The sequence below is a fragment of the Ambystoma mexicanum genome, chromosome 2p, assembly GCF_040938575.1.
Source record: "Ambystoma mexicanum isolate Mex_15411 chromosome 2p, UKY_AmexF1_1, whole genome shotgun sequence".
Classification (NCBI taxonomy): domain Eukaryota; kingdom Metazoa; phylum Chordata; class Amphibia; order Caudata; family Ambystomatidae; genus Ambystoma; species Ambystoma mexicanum.
In genome coordinates, this window is record NC_090923.1 from 403,506,490 (window position 1) to 403,523,930 (window position 17,441).

The following is a 17,441-nucleotide window of genomic DNA, read 5'->3' on the forward strand; positions in this document are numbered from 1 at the left end:
TGTGAGCACTATCCATTTGGTATAGATTGACATTTTATTTATTGCTGAGCTAAGCACCTCTTTGTGCATGGGGAACCAGCCTGTGCACAGAAAAACTCACCTTACAGCGCCCAATGTTATTTTTTTAATTTTGTTTATAATTTACCCAGCGGGAACTGGTACATGAATCTGTTTCATTTTTGAGTCTTTTACAGATTCATGAGAGAGCAGGGAATTCTATAAGTGTATCCCTTGCTTAAAAGGTGTGTTATATTGGTAGCTGTTCTATTTAACACTGCGCTATTTGAGAATATGGCGGAAGCAATGCAGAGCAAGCCAAGAATGCCGGCACAGGTCCATTTTAAATGATTAGAAAGGGATGATGGCACGTCACTACCCCACATCTCTTTAGCAGTATTAACAGTACAACAAAGAATGGAAAACCTGGAGAAGATTAAAAAGAGATAAGCAAATGGTGAGAGGCTATGACTCTACAGATGTATCTGGAGGTCAAGTGAATCCCCAGAGGTCTACATATATTAACAATTCCAATTTATGAAGACATTTACCCATTGCTTATAGCTGAATGGACTGAACACACTAATTTGTCTTCCATCAAGATGATAGAGACACTTATAAAATGTGCCAGTTTGTATCGAGCAATACTGGTTAAAGATATTGAAAAACTTAACGAGAGGCACTGTACAATTCTACAGATGGGGATGAATGTAAAAAGAGAGTACCCAGAATGGAGGAGAACTTTGAAGGATAAGAAAGCGAGGTATGTTTAAATAAACAAAACAAGTTTTAATGTGATAAAACTGACTATGAATTTGGACACATTTATGATTTTGCTAAAAAGTTTGGTCAGCCCATCAAGCTGTAATTAAGGTGCTGATTCAGCACCAAACAGAGGGGCGCACCTACCAACTGCGTGATTAACAGGGACAGACAGGGGCACCCCCAAGAGAGGGACACAAAATCACTGAATGTTGCAGCCAGCCTCAGGGACCAAGTCTGGGCGGTATCAAGGGGGGACACTCTGTATACTTTTCACTATGAACACATGAATCTTGAGGTGTACGTGCAGAATAGGCCGCAGTACAGGTAAGCGCACCATAGAGGGACACTATCGCAGCAGGCCAGAGTGAACACACCACAAATACACTGTGGCTGACGGGTGGGGGAAGCTGAACTCTGGTAGCTTGTCCTGAGCAGACTGCTATAGCTGGGAGCAGCAGCAGACAATACAATCAAGGTTGGGGAGCCAGACCCATGGTAACTTGTGGCAGCTGGAGAAATTGACCTTATCCGGGGAAGCACTTGCATAAGACCAAAGGAGGTTTCAAACCGCCCTTTGGTTGGTAAGGATGGGAACCAGGATGTGGAGTAAAGGGGCGCTCAGAGAAGAGCCAAACAGACAGTACATTTTGGTGTCCCTGAAAAGCAACAAATGCACAAGTATGACTGCAACAATGTTTGCGAGGGTTCTCACTGAGTGGGTGCCGTGTGAATGTTCCCCTTCCCACTAGATTGTGATGCCTCGTGTTTCTTCCTCTCTGGCACTGACCAATAGCAGATGAATAGACTTCCAGAGGTCAGCGTAATTATGTTCTAACTAATCAAAGATATTTTGTGGAGTAGAGCGGGAGGCAATCTGGTGCCTCAGAGAGGGGGGAACAAACTGGGAGAGGGTAGGTTTGTTTTTCTCCAATTATTTTCATTGCATTGTCCACAAGGCCTTCTGTGGCCTGGGGCCTCAATACCTTCAACTCTCCCTTCCTAAATATCTTTCTTCTCAAGCTCTTCGATCATCCACCTCCAACTCGCTCTGGGTCAGACACTTTTCCAAGCAACGAGTTGGTGTTAGATCTATTTCTTCGGCTAGGGACTCCCTCTGGAACAGCCTCCCTGCCTCCATGAAACTTGAGGAGAATCATCTCTGGTTCTGGACGTACCTCAAAACCTTTCCCTTTGCTTCTGCTTTTTCTCCTCCTCTCCTCTGCTGACTTCCTTGCGGACACTGATACTGCACTGGTTACCTGGCCTCCCGCTGATCTCGTGCCCAGGCCCCCTCCCCACCAGTCGCACTCCTGCACTGCCCTCCTGGCATCCCCTGCACTTGGTGACTGTTTCTGTATCGCTACAGTCCCTTACCAGCACTTGACACCTTTTCTCTGCACTTACCCTTGCACTTGCCACCTTCTGGCTGTACTTTTACTTGTTATTTATCTTATTATCCCATGTACTGCACTGTCCCCTCTCCGCTCCCCCTCTGCACTTCCCTCCTTTGCCTTTCCATGCACTTGCATGATCTGAATGACACCTGGCCTAGTAGGATCGCTTGTCTGTCTTCCCTCTGTTCCCCCTCTGTTGCCCTGTCATGCCTCGAAACACTTGTGCATAGGCACGTTATAAATGCCATATCATATCATTTCATAACTAACATATGTCTAGCTTCAGGGGAAAGATGTAGTCTAACCAATCAGGTTTGTGAGAACAGCGAAGACATGAAGTTTGTAGTGCAACTGTTTCTAACTTTACACACATTGGGCCTCATTACGACCCTGGCGCAACGGGTGAAACGGCGCCGTAAAAGGCTGCGGCGCCGTTCAACCCGTTCTGCCACATTACGAGGTCCCCTCGCGGGACACGTTAAGCACGCCTGGGAAAACCAGGCGTGCATACCGGGTCCCGCGAGGGGAAGAGGGAGCAAACAACGGGCCATCTCGTTATGGCCCGTTGTTTGCTCCCTCTCCCATTCCCATTCAGCCCTATGGGGGCTGAAATGGGAATGGGGATGAACCGTGTCTGTGTCCTTGAGTGAGGAATTACCGGGCCATCTGAACTCGGAATGGTCCAGTAAGTCCTCATTCCGAGGACACGGACACGGATGCGGTTTTGCCGGAAGCTACCGACATACCTCGTAATGAGGCCCATTGTATTAGTATTATAAAAAGTATTGTTCATGGTGAGCCAATTTGTCAGCTCTCACCAACCAGTTCTATTCCACTGTACTGTTTGATTTGTGCTTGTCCAGCTATAATAAACAGCGTTACTTATTGACTGCTGCTCCTTCTTGGGCTACTCTAGATTACTTGTTGATTGCATGCTGTTAGAGGATCTCTAATACATTTTTGGAAGCCCCAGCGAGATTCTCAGTTCGCTTGGGCAGCTGAGGGTATTCCGGCGGATCTGCCTGGAGGCACGGGTCTGGCGTCTGCAGACCAGCTACACACGCAACACCAATGAGGTCCTGCAGATGCTGAATTCACAAAGGTATTCCTGGTACCGAGCGCTGCACGTGCTCAGGGGAAGAGTGAGCCCACAGGAGAGGCTCAGTGCCGGGTGGAATTGAGGATTTCCAGGACACGCGAGTGAAACCTGTCAAGAACTGTTGTATTGTGGTTGCATGCCCATGTTAGAGGGTGGGATTGTGTTTTATGGTGTTTGGGATGCATCCTCAAGGTAGGAGGATGAATGGCCATAGTAGTAGTAGGTTTTAGTACATGCCACCCCATAGGGATTGGATGTGTGTGCGTGTGGGCACGCCTGCTTCAGAGCAGGTAAGGTTCGTAGTGAGAGGTGAACACTGTTAGACAGGTGTTGTGCGTAGTACCAGTGATTATATAGTTGCATCATTTAGTGGTAAAGGGTGTCATTTTAATATGTTGTCATTGAAGATGTTCTCTGAAGGAGAGAGGTGAGACCCACGTGTGGCAATAAGTGCTGGTTTTTTTGCTGTATTGACCAAGGTGGAAGAGTGTGGTGTATAATAACGCACTTGGCATTCTAGAGGTGGGCAAGAGGAGTAGAGGTGGATTGGAACCTACCTGCACTAATATAAAGAAGAGGTGAGCCCGTGGAGAGGGCTGTTACATTACTAACCTGGAGTGGGTGGGTGGGCCTGTGGAGAAAGCCAGAATGGAAGAGAGAGAGAGAGAGAGAGAGAGAGAGAGAGAGAGAGAGAGAGAGAGAGAGAGAGAGAGAGAGAGAGAGATAGATAGGGAGAGAGAGAGTGAGTGTGGCCAGTGTGTGAGTGGAAAAGGGTATAAGGGGGAGGGTGAAAAGAGGGGTGGGAGTAGAAGTCTGGGGTAGTTAGGGTATAGGAAAGGAATAGCTAAAAAACAGGGAGATAGTGGTTTATCGAGACAGTTCCCTCAACCACATGTTTCAAAAATTGCCCCAGTATTTCAATAAAATATTTAAATATAAATTTGAATGGGTCCAGGCGACTGTAGGTCAGTGTTTCCATGCATGGACCAGGGAGGGAACGTTTGATAGTAAAATAATAGAGAACATGTTCTTACATCTATTAATGAGATATAAAGGGTCCAAGCTAAAGAGTAGGCAAAATATATTGGGACTCTGGAGGCTGTATGAGGAGAAGAAGGGGGAACCCCTGAAGAATGAAGGAGAAGGTGCTGAGGAAGGGGACCAGCCAAGTGCATCGCCCACTCCTTACGACCCGCATAGGTTATACCAACCCATAGCAGGAATGGCCAAAGGGGGAGGGAAGGGCGACAGAGAAGAAGAGAGATAGAGAAGAACACACATAAAGGGAGAGAGGAAATATTTAGCAGACATTGAGAAGAGCACACACCAGTAGGTAGATGCATTATTTAACGAATCAGAGAGAGTGATTGAACAAGAGGTGCAGAGAAAAGACAGGTCGAGAGGGGGAAAGAAGGACAGAAAGGAATGGCTGTTGAGAACGATACAATTCAGAGAATGAGGAAAAGGGAGAGGAAGAGACAGAAGGAGAGCACAAGGGTAGTACAGCATTGGAGGAGGAAGAAGAAGAAGTAGGTGAGGATATATGTGATTGAAATACAAGCAATGGATCCCTGACAGGGAGAAACAAAGGGGAGGAAAGGAAAGGAGACGGGGGCAACACAAGGAGCCCAGGAGGGACTGGTCGACCTCCCTTTGTAATAGGAAGGAGAAGGTAAAAATAGGACTGGCACATGTGAGGGGAGATGGGACCCATAGCGACGCAGATGCCACTGTTACAGAAGGGGACAAGGGATGCACACTATGTACCATGGCAGATAATGGACCGGGACAACCTGATATGCAGCTTGCCCTCCCTCGTGGCAGGGGCCAGCAAGTGGATATATGCATTCTAGAAAGAGACAGCTGGGGTGACATGGTGATAGGGGACATGAAAAGCTTATTTGTGGCCATAATAGGAGAAAGAGGAGATAAAATATGGGAGCAGGTTTGGTACTACGGGGTGAAATTGAGTACCAAAGCACATGATGGGGCTCCATTCAACCACCGCCGATCCAACGTTTGGAAGGTCCTGAGAGACATGTACCTCGGATAGTTCAGATTTAAGGGCATTCATAGCACACAAGATGAATCCTGACGAGGACCCAGCAGAATATTTAAAGCCGGTCCAAGACCTTTGGATGTTGGAGACGCAAAAGCCCTGTAATTAAGGTATACCTCTGTTTCATCATATATTAGTAAAAGAATTACCAGCCGAAGTCCAGGCGTCATTAGACAAGATTGTAGGAATAGAAGTGAAGGGATGGACTGAGATACCGGTGATGATAGTGCACCACTGTTAAAGGAAGCACGAGAGCGAGAGGCAAGTAGCTGAAAATGCTGCAAAGGATGAAAATAAACGGGTGCAAAAGAAACTAGCACGATACACCTGGAGGGGCAATGCTTGTACCCGATGCTGCTGCCATGGTGCCAGCTCAACAGGGAGGGTTTCCTGTGGGGAACATGCTCCCACATGGGGAAACATGCCACTATTATATACATCACAATGGGGAACTCCACAGCAGGGAAATTATATGCCCCGGGGGCTCTTTTTGATGGGGAGAGGTTACCCACACCGAGCAAGAGAAGGAGGATATAGGGGAGTAGGCTACAGGGAAATGGCCAATGGTTTATATGTGGGAACATAGGGTATTTTGCACACACTTGCTCTTTCAGAAAGCAGGCTCAGGCATGGGCCATACAAATGGCAAAGCAGCAAGGGTTTGTTGTGGCGCAGCTGCAGTCACAGCTGGTGCAGACTCAAACAGCACACTTGCAGCAGGGGCGCCCACCCCTGTTCCATGGTTTGCGACTAACCCAAGGGGGCTGATGGATGGAGAAGTGGCACTCACAAGTGTAATGCAAACACATGCAACAGCTGCAGAAAATGCAGTAATGTTAGGACTTTGTTTTAAACGCGCCGCATCGCCAACAGCAGCGCTGCACCATACTCATACTCACCGTTCCACGCAGCATCACTTCGATCCGGTGCTGTCTCCATCTTTACATCGCCGAATTCCGGCACCTAAGGGGGAGAAGAAACAACAAGGTGAGCAGAGAGAACAGACAGAGACAATCTCTTTAGCCGCCATATGCTTACCTGATTTTACCGCCGGAGGTATTATTCATCAGCACGCCACCTCTTCTTATGGCGCACCTGTGAGAAAAGGAGAAAGCAGCAAGTTTAACCCTGGGCATTATTTACCAGACAGTGTTGGGTAACTCAGACTTTTACCGGAGCGCTTTCAGTTGTCAATCTTCTTATTGGGTCAAAGCTGCAAGATAAAAGAGGAATTGGACAGGAGTGAATTCCAGACATTTTGAACTCTTACTAACTATATACTTACGGCTCTTCGCCAGGACCTTTTGGAGTCAGGATTCGTCTACAACTCTTCCAATATCTTCAGGCCAGTGAAGTAACTGGTCATCAACACGCCCCTGCATACTTCGCAGGATGGAGGGTTCATCCTTCAAGAATATAAGGTGAGATTGCTGAGAGGGCACTTCAGAGGTGATTAGAGGGGAGGACAGTGGGGGTGCTATCACTTGAATCCACAAGTGGCTAAATCCATCTCTCCACTTATAGGAGAATATTTCTATGGGTCAGGCAGACAAGAATTGGAGGGCAGATCCAGTCAGTCATCGCTGCACTACGCATCACGTGGGTGGAGGCCGCAACAGTCTGGGACCGACTGACGCCCCTGGTGGAGCCAGGTGAGCGTAACAGTAGTAGATGAGGGGTTATATTCAACGCTACATGCTTTGTTGCAGCAGGGCATAATACAGACCTTCACATCACCATACAACATTACTGAACCCAGCGGTTCTTAAATCAGTAAGACATCATGCATGGATGGGATGCAGAATAACTCTCACACCAAATGATAATACTGACTCAACATAATTCTTATCCGACTGTTTAATTATCAATTGTCTAAAACAGGGAGGTTACAATGGACATCAACGGACGTCGCACAGTTGACTTAAGGGGAACATATAAGTATACTTTCTATATAGGAACGGGTTGTGATTGGGTCGCTACAGTCAGGTGGACGACTTATGCCAACCTCTAGTGCAAGTCACCTTAAACAGTTATTAAGTACAAAGTATATCATTGGCTCTCAAACTAGCAGCACATATGCTGGAACCCCAACTGTCAGTGGGTGGATTTGACTGTGTCTCCCCACCCAGTTAACCCAACATCTCTCATCGCACATGCCTTCTGCCATTCAGAATGTCTTTGAACTTGACCTTGCAAAGTATCCTTGCTCCTGAGAATATATGGGAGTGTGAGCCTGCGCTTATCTCAAGTCTGGTGCCACATGCACAGTTTCTATTTCCATCCAACTCCCACCTTAGAGGAGACCGTATTTTGGCCTATTTTGCAGCATTTAATTATCTTGAATTAATAAACTTGGCACCCATGGTATTCTTTCTTTGTACCTTAACAAGGAATGATTCAGATTCTCACATTCACTGTTCTTTAAGGATAGATAACTAGCTATTGGCCTGTCCATCCTTTGACACAGGCCAGACAGCTCTTTCAGGCCTTTCCATGCTCTTAGCTTCATGTTTGCTGCGACACAGCTTTCCGATCTTTCCTTCTCCATGGGTCTGAGCTTACTAAATATGTAACATTGATGTCCAGAATTCTATATAATGGCAGCACACCTGCAGTCTATTCACTACGTATAGCTAGCTTTAGGATCACTTAGTCTACTTGCGTTGCTGCATCTGTACAGTTATGAAATGGTTTGCACTTTATCGCGCTCTTCACACGTGCAATCTTCATTCTGCATATGAAAGTTCCTTTGATTCTTTATCTCGTCATCAGATTCTATACAGTCCATACATACTCTTCTTCGGGCTCTCTTCTCAGTGTGTCACACTTCTTGTGACATCACCAACTTCTCTTTCTCTCATCTTCATATTCCTTCAGTGATCTCCTCCAAGAGATTGTCATCTGTGCGGGGATACATTATATAGGCTCTTCTCAATTAATACATTTTCTCAAAGTCTCTCCATGGAATAGGCACCATCACTGGAGTTGTGCATGTCATAATCTCTGGCTTCCAACATATAGGAAGGATGGGGGGCCGGACTTCCTGCAGAGGCATTCAGCTGCTCCTCTACACGACCATATACCTGATAATTAAATCAAAGGGAGAGATGTGAAGATTTTTACCCAATTTGCGTCCTTTTAATGATGTGGTTGATGCAGAGTTCCCTCTGGTACTGAACCCTGATACAATGCTATGAAATATTCTAGAGAAGGTAAGATACGTCACGGTCATTGACCTGAAAAATGCCTTCTTTTCTGGATATTTGACAGCCTTTACATACCTGGGAACCCGATTTGAACACACTAGGTTGCCCAGGGGTATTGTGAATCACCCAGTATATTTAACAGAGTGATACAGATGGACAATGACCAGCACTGTACAAACAGTACGTTGGTGATTTTCTGGTGTGCATCAAAACTGAGGAACAGTGCAGGAATGATTCAGTGCATATATTGACACTACTAGCAGAGAAAGGGTAAAAGGTAGACAAGGAGAAATTAGAATAATGATGAGAAGAAGTCTACTTGGGGAAAATGATATCCATCCAAGGGTGCAGAATAACCCAGGAGAGGGTAGAGGTGATTCATATGACTGAGTGCGCATACACAGTGAAAGAGATGCAACTACTATAGGGCGTGTGTTTTTGACTACTCCCCATTTATGAAGCCTCTACTATGGTCCCTTAAAGAAGCCCAAAAGGAGAAAAGGGAGATAAAATGGACATTAGAAATTAAGGAGAATTTTGCTAAGCTAAAAGAAGCATTGGCTTACTTTAGCGGTGTCCTAGTTCATGGGATGCAGGGGCACTTCCCCGGCAAACAAGCGCTTGCGGCTGCAGCATTTCCAATAGAGAAGGCAGTGACAATTTCAATTGGTTGTCCAGTAGTACTGTATGTGGAGCATTCACTATTTGCCATTTTATAAAAATAAGAGTACACTGATGGCACAGAGGGGTTCCAGATATGAGATTATACTGACAAACACAGCCATCAAGGTAGGGAGGTGCCATGTGGACAACCGAGCAACATTCACAGCAAAACCTGCAGAGGAACGGAATGACATGCATGACTGTGCAGCCCATATGGTCAGAATGGAAAGGAACATCACAGTAAAAGAGGAAGCAATAGAGGGAGCTGACATGGTCTTCATTGACTGATTGTCAAGTACAGATCCCCATACTGAGAGACGACATTCTGGGGTGGCAGTTGTATGCTACGGGATTGAGTAGTTGCATCCCAGCAGAGGATAACCATCACAATATTTTGCACAGGCAGCAGAGCTAGTGGCTGTAATTAGTGTGCTAAATATCATGGAAGGGCATGCAGCTAATATATTTTCAGATTCTGCTTACGTCACATCCATGATACACATTCGGGATTAGCAAGATTGGAAAGGAGGGGGATCAAAAGAAGCAATGGTTCACTTTATGTGTATAAAGCCACTCAAACAACTTTCCTTATGTTTCAGAGCAACAGGGACAATCATAATGGGGATGAACACTGGCTGCGGGAAGATCATAAGCATCATGTCATTGCAGAAAGAGATGGCGGTAGTGATGGATTACTGATGGGCCTCTGGGTCCAGACACTACACCCAGCTGCCACCAAAATGGGGAGGTGTGTGCACTTGTAACGCTCTACAACCCTGCTCTGATCGTACCCCTGGCAGACTCCCCTTCAATGATGTTCATACATTGCAGGAGTAAAAAAGCGAAAGAGGGGAGGAAGAGGCAGAAGGTGAACAGCGGCACATGGTACAAAGGAAAGGGAGCAGTAACTTCCTCCTACCATTTTAGAACTGCATTCTGCTTTTTCACCACAGATCCATTGCAGCCACACACCCATCACCTCAATCCCTTTTCCTCACCCAAAATCCATTTGAAGCAGCACCTCAGTTAACCCCCGCCACCTAAAGCAGACCATCCTATGTCACCACTTCCTGGATAACCAGACCCTTCCCCTTCGTCTTCTTCTTCTGGTGATGTTCTGAGAGTAACCAACCTTACCCTACAAGAAAAAAGACATGCCTTCTCAACATGAACCTCCACTGCAGCCTCCTTCTTCAGCAGCTCATACATATCTCACACCTGCACTGAGCTCACAGTCTCAATGATATGGCTGGTTAAATCTTCATCACATCATCCATCCTCTGATCCAAATTGTGCCTCTGTCAACAAAAAGCGAAAGAGCTAAACAGATCCCAGAAGGAGAAAAAACATCACATTCTATCTCCCTACCTACTCCCAACTTCTGCAATCTCAAATACAAAAGTAAGACATAAACAACATTAAGGCTGCCCCAAGAAAAGAAAAAAGTGAACTTGAGGGAAAAAAAGAATAAATATGGGTGCAGTATGTGCTAAAACATGCAGGAACAGAATAATCCTGTTGTACCCTCCATAAGCCTTGCAATACCCGCAAAGGACCAGAAACTGCAATGGGCCCTTAAAAGAACCTGAAACCAACCACCACTCTCTGATTTTATTTGTCTCTGATTGACTGCACTATAGTGTACCCTCAGTGGTTCAACGCGTCTGACTGAGTGCTAAGAATACTTGTGGTACTGAATGCTGATGCAACATATGATTATAAGAAACTCTGCAGTCTGGTATTGGCACCATGATGCCTACGGGCTGTGGTGCGGTATAAACAAATAAATAAATTGACCCACAAGATGCCTTAAGCACAGTTGCTGAGGTCTAATGTGGACCCGAGAACTGTTTTAAGCCAGTTTAATGATGAGTAATGGGGAATCAGAGAGTCCGGTGGGGATTGAATCCGGAATGTAACTGTAATCGTCTAATACAATATTGGAGATATCACTTGATCTTCTACTCTCTACCCGAGTACATGAGCTAATTAGCTTTAATTTAGAGTCAGCATTCAAAGAAAGGGGGGGAAATTGCTATATATGTTCTATTTTCTCAGTGGGTGGTACATTAATGATTTGACCTATGCAGGTTTAAATTGCACTTGAAAAGAGGGATGGGGTTGCCAGATGGTAGAGTCCATGTGCTTTGTCTACTTATCCACTATCTTCAAGTTTTAGGCATCAATTCAGTTTGCCACGTGGAGCTTTAAAATGTAAAACTGCATTTATGTATGCCTCTTTTACCCCGCACTTGCATTTAAAAGGTTTTGTAATTGTCAAATCAATGACCAGGATAAGGCTTAATTATTTGACCCCTTAATAAAGACAGCATCCCAGTTAGAACATTATCATTTTACACCTACGTGGGATGCCAGCAGCACTGGAATTTTCAAAGTAGCTGTTGGCCATTGACCTACGATTAACCTATAATTCCGGATTAACTACATGTCTCGCCAGCAGCCTAATGCTCCTAGATTAACAGGAAAGAACCCTTCACGGTTTTCTGTGGCAAAGAACATCTATTTCCCTAGCTTTTTGTTAATAACCCTTTAATAAAGTAATTTTTTTTATAGAGTGCACCAGAGCATTTGGAGGGAACTATGTCTTTGAGAACATGTTTTTCCCATCACTTGGTAAATTTTGAAAGAGGAGAAATTCACCTTTGCGCCCCCAATGTGACAAGAAATACTATTATCATATAACAGCAGCATGGTTTTAAAATGAGCCTTGGCAAATAAAAGCGTGGTGAACTTTTGAAAATAAATCAGACACATCCCTAGAATTTCCTTTTAACTGCACACCTTCAAAGAAATTATATTTTTACTCCCAGCAAATTACCTCAGAGAAAAAATGACAAGAGTAATCTATTTTTTCACAGCTGGTCGGTTGGCCAGAGTTTCTCATCAAGGAGTACATGCTGTTTGCTCCCCAGATGGACAGCCTGGATGAGTAACAAATCCGCAGAGCCTGGGACACAAGGTGGAATTACACTGCCTGGGCTTTTAATCTTGCACAGCTCTGCACACTGGTAATTGCAAGTGGCCCTTTTCCAAATGAGCATCTATTGGGATGCAATCCTATATCTTGTCAGAATGACTCCCATTAAAACCTCAGCTGGAATTAAACCAAAACCATGTAATAATTACTGGAAACTTAATCAAAAGTTGATGCTGCAGACTGTGGCACTTAAACACTTGAAAAGGTTGTAAGGGATCATAAGAAGAATTTCACACTGTGTGCCTATGGGAAGGACCATTTTTCCTACTTAGAATACTAACTCTAATGAGTTTCTATCATTCTGTACCGATGGGAACGTCTCTTTTGTAAATGTGCCCCTCTGCTTTTATTTGAGTTACAGACTATACCAATTATGTCCATTACATTCTGCTCACATGTACGTCTTGCGATAGCTGCAGCTCCCTTTTTCAAACCGTAAATTTTCATTGTAAAAAAAGAAAGATCAGTGAACACATTTAAAATAAACTGCTTAAAAATAGTGCGTTCGCAGGATGTTGATGCCCATGACCACATTAGAAACAACAATTCTTCCATTTACATGGGATCATTTATTTTGCAAAATATTTTTCCCAGTCTCTTCTGTCTGAATAATTTATTTGGTGTTATTACTTTTGGATTTCATTTTTCTTTTCAATCCTTTTGTCTCGGGAGGATAGCTCAGGGGCAATGTGCTTGTCTTGGAAGCAAGATGACGCAGAGCATCACAGGTTTGATCCCCGGGCCCACGCTTAGAAACCTCTGGGTATTAAGCACGCTATAAATAACCCATTACAATTACACTATTTCAATTTCTGTCCTCTTCTATTTTCAAGGCAAAGGTTTTCCAGAGCTTTCTTTTAGAAAATAAGTTTCATATGTTCGGTTTTCTTTCATAGATGTAGTCAATTCATAGGGAGAGAAGTATGGTTATATATCCTTTTGCTGAATACAAGTGTAGAGCGGGAGCCAAGTACCTCTACCGGAAGATTGGCCCTTATTCTGTCTGTATGTTGGCAACCCGAAATTGCGACATGCGCATAGCAAATAATGGTGCCTTTATTTGCGAAAAGCCCTTGAAACAAGGTATCCATTGAGAAAACCCTGCATGTATCCACAAAGAAATGACGGTTTCCTGAAGGAAATTCCAGAAGAAGTGTGAAAACGAATGAAAGAGAGGCAGGGTGACGTCACATGAAGCAGATATGAGTGCCCAGAAGAGGTGCCAATGAAGAAAGAATATAGACCTTATAGAATCTGATGACGAAGTAGTGAAGTGAACATTTCGGGGGCGAAATGAAGATTGCACGTGCGGAGAAGCATTGAAGAAAATGCAAAACCATTTTACAAATGAGGATGGCTATGTAGTGAATAGATTGTAGGTGATAGGTGATGCGCCAATGTATATATATATATATATATATATATATATATATATATATATATATAGGAATGTACAGAATCTGGATGTTCCACAATGCATTTTAGCAAACTTGAACCCTGTGAATAAAGGGCTTGAAGTGTGGCGCAGCAGAATAGCTGACGGTGAAGGAAGATTCGAGAAAGGCTTGCCTGGCCCAATGTCAAGAGTCGGGGCCGCTGAGAGCCTAGTTATCTACTTGAGATGATACAATAATGTGAAAAGCACCTGTTTGAGGTCTAATGAAAACCACTGAGGGTGCCAATATTTCTTCATTTAATAGTATTAAATACAACAAAGAGCTCAAAAACGTGGTCTCCAGTCACATGGTCAGATGAAAATAGACTTTGCAGAGAGCTACACCGAGACCGGAAGATGAGGCCAAGCCACACTCCCTTTTATTCTCAGGCACAGTGAGCCTCAGCAAAAATGAAACTAATTGAATGGCAGTCCACATGAGTGATGATGGAGGTTGGGCTAATTGGGTGGGGAGGCATGACCAGGCCAAACCCCCAGCATCTGGCATACCAGCTTGCATGCTGCTAGCAAGTGGAATATTCCAGAAGGGTACAAGCGTGCCAACCAATTATAGAATGCCATGTATTAAGGAGCCCTTTGGTTTGAGAAGCCAATACTATGTTGTTCATTAGTCTGACACAGAGATAACTTGCACTTGGGTGGGCTTAAGTGTCCACTGATTTTAGAGACCCAATAATGTCCCTGTATCCCATAGAAAGTATACTTAGATGTTCCCTGTTGACCAACCACAACCCCTAGTAGGTTTTCCTAATTCCCACATAGCTGACAGTTTTTAGTATAAAATAATGTTTTTTATGATATGTTTTTGAGAACTCATTGAGCGAGCTGTGCGGTGTCCGTTGATGTCTGTTGTACTCCCTGTTTTAAAGACTTGTTATTAAAACAGCTTTGACTTTTGTCAAACTTCCTGAGTCGGTCTGATTATTGATGTATGAGTAATATCTGCATTCCCATCCTTCTCAGATACTGTTACCTCGTCTTAAAGGACCCGATCCCCGAGTTCACTTGGTAGCAGAGAGATGATGGTTACTGAAAGACCCTTCGACCCGGTAGGCTTTTAGAGATTACAGAACATCGGACATCCTCCGCCATTTAGCTGAAGGATCGCGAAGCATCCTTTGGAGAGCAGCCAATATAGAAAACGTGCAAGTAAAGAAGATACAGGTGGGACGTGCCCCTCTATCACAAAATCCCTCCTGGTTTCTACAGGTACTGAGTGGACCGAAGGTGGAGGTGGCCGTTTGGAGGAGGAGATTATCGCGAGTGTCAGGAGCCCAAAGGTGAATGGTGAGTGGATTGAGGAGAATGGCAAATAATATGGGAACAGGGGATTGTGGTAATAGTGAAGAGTAACAGAGGATTGGTTTAGTAAATATATGATGAGGAGCATCAAGACGAGATGTGTCTAGATGAGCCCAGAGTCCTACGCTCAAGGAGCATCTAGAAGGAGTTTTTCCAAAACCCAAAATTGGTACTTAGGTGGCACAAAGACAATGTGAGTTAGAGGGAATAACTGAAACTCCCATCCGAGTAGTTTAGGGGCAAGAAATAGCAGCGAAGAGCGCTGAGGAAGTACATGTCGAAGTCGACTACTTTGTCTGTTTGTGTATTTTATGTAGTAAAAAAAGTGAAGTGTCGAAGAGCGACAAGGATAGGTTTTGTTGATTAGCGCTAAAAGGTATTTTTATCTGTTCAGTCATTGTCGGCACTGGCTGAAAAAGGTAGATTGGAGTAAGTTTTGAAGTAGAGGCTTTGAGCTGCGACTGTTGGTGTGTGCTCATATAAAGCAATGGTAAGTATTGACAGTCAATTAAGACTTGTCACAATGGGGAATGTTACTCCACTGATGCATCTTTGCAAGCAACTGCCAAAACATGCACCGAAGCTTAAACAATATAGTGCGGAATGGGTTAAGGGTACTGCAGACAACATTTTCATGCCAGGGCCACAAGGGCGAATAATTGTCAAAAGAGTTTTTGAAACACATGACCACATACGTGCATGCTGCATACACAGGGAAGAAATTGGAGAAAAGGTTAGCTAGCTTAGAGCTTTGGAAAATGTACCAGGAGAAATGAGAAGAGCCACCTCCTGAGTATTGAATGCTTAATCAGTGCAGGGAGGAAGGTGTTGAGCCTCTGCTCCCCCTACCACATCTGAAGTAAATGGTGATAGTACAAAAGATGAAGGATTGTATCCAATAAGGGTACTAAAAGAAGTAACAGGATATAGTAATCCGATACATGAACCACCTGCTTATATCAGTGACGAGAGCTCAGAATGAGAAAGGGATAAAGGAAAGGGGGAGACCTTTAAGGTCCTACGAGACAAAGAGGAGAAGAGCGAACGACCAAATGTATCTTTATATATAGAATGGGAGATTAAGAGATGGAAAGGAGAAAAGGAGAAAGCTGACGAGGTTGATCTCGTACAGATCGAATGGATGGGTGGGCAGACAATGCTCAAGCTTGATGGGAAAAGCATCGAGGAAGTAAGGCAACAGAAGATCAAGATGAACAGGGTAGAAAAGACAGGGAACGAGAGAAACGATTGAAAGAGGATGAACCTAAATAGAAGAGTAGAGCAAGGCGAGAACAGAAGTATCAGGAGGAGAAACTAAGAAAGGAAAAAAGGGCAGAATAACAGAGAAAGTATGACAGCAGACAGAGAGCAATTGAAAAACGAGAAAGGTTACAAAACAAGATAGAAGAGGAAGAAGAACAGAAATTATGAGGTAAAAGAATGCAAAGACGAAGAGATGAAGAAGTGCGTAGAGCAAACAAAAAAGGGAAGAGAAAAGACAGGAGGAGGATAGATTTAGATGGGAAGTGAAGAAGCAAAGGGAATTATATGTAGAAATGGAGCGGAAAAAAAGGAGACAGAGGGTAGGCGACATTGATTACATTCAGAAAGAGCTGATGGAATTGAGTCCAGTAATAACATTGGGCGACATAGAGAAGTTTCTTCCATCGCAAGGAACTCTGTAACGCTCACCTGATTCTCGCAGAGGCGCCGGTCTTGACTGGGCGACTACCGTATCTTCAAAGGTGATGTGTAGCACCCGGTTGGCTCTTTGGGCTGGACCTCTGTGCACTGTATGCCTGACTTCAAGAGTAAGATGTCTGCAGATAAAAAATATGGGATTAATGAACTGGGGTTATTGGGGTGTCCCTATCTCTTTCCTTTTTGCTCTCCTGTAGACCCCCAAAGGTTAACGCTCTCACCTTAGGTGAGTGAATGCCGAGCTCTCCATCTGCCTCGGGGCAGGGTGCTGTAACCAGTTTCTTCACTGGATCGGTAGCGCAGGCCTCTTGACTTCAGAGGACTGCTGTCCGTCGTTTACTGCACGAACGGTAAGTTTCGAGTAATTCTATTGTCTTTAAAGTCTTTAGTAATGATGTCTCTTGTTTTGCAGGTTCCGGCGATGGCGGATGACGGGCTGAAGTGAGTTGAAGATGGAGTCCGTGTGATGAATAGAAGCGCCTGGAAGCACGTAAGTAAGCGCTTGTTGCCTGCTTCACGATGCGCTCTAACTGTCTTTTATTTTGCAGGTATGAGTTCGGAGCGGCTGCAGGGTGCCGGAATACCCACTGGGTTAGAGTAATGGCACGTGAGTATTAAAGTTCCCCAATGTCTTTAAATGCACCTTGTTTTGTCTTTCAGATGCAGGATGCAGCGCCGAAGGCCTCCGGAGCGTGCGAAGAGTTGGTAAGCTTTTGTCTTTCAGATGCCGGAATGCAGTGTGAAGACCTCCGGAGCGCACGAAGAGTAGGTAAGCCTTTGTCTTTCAGATGCCGGAATGCT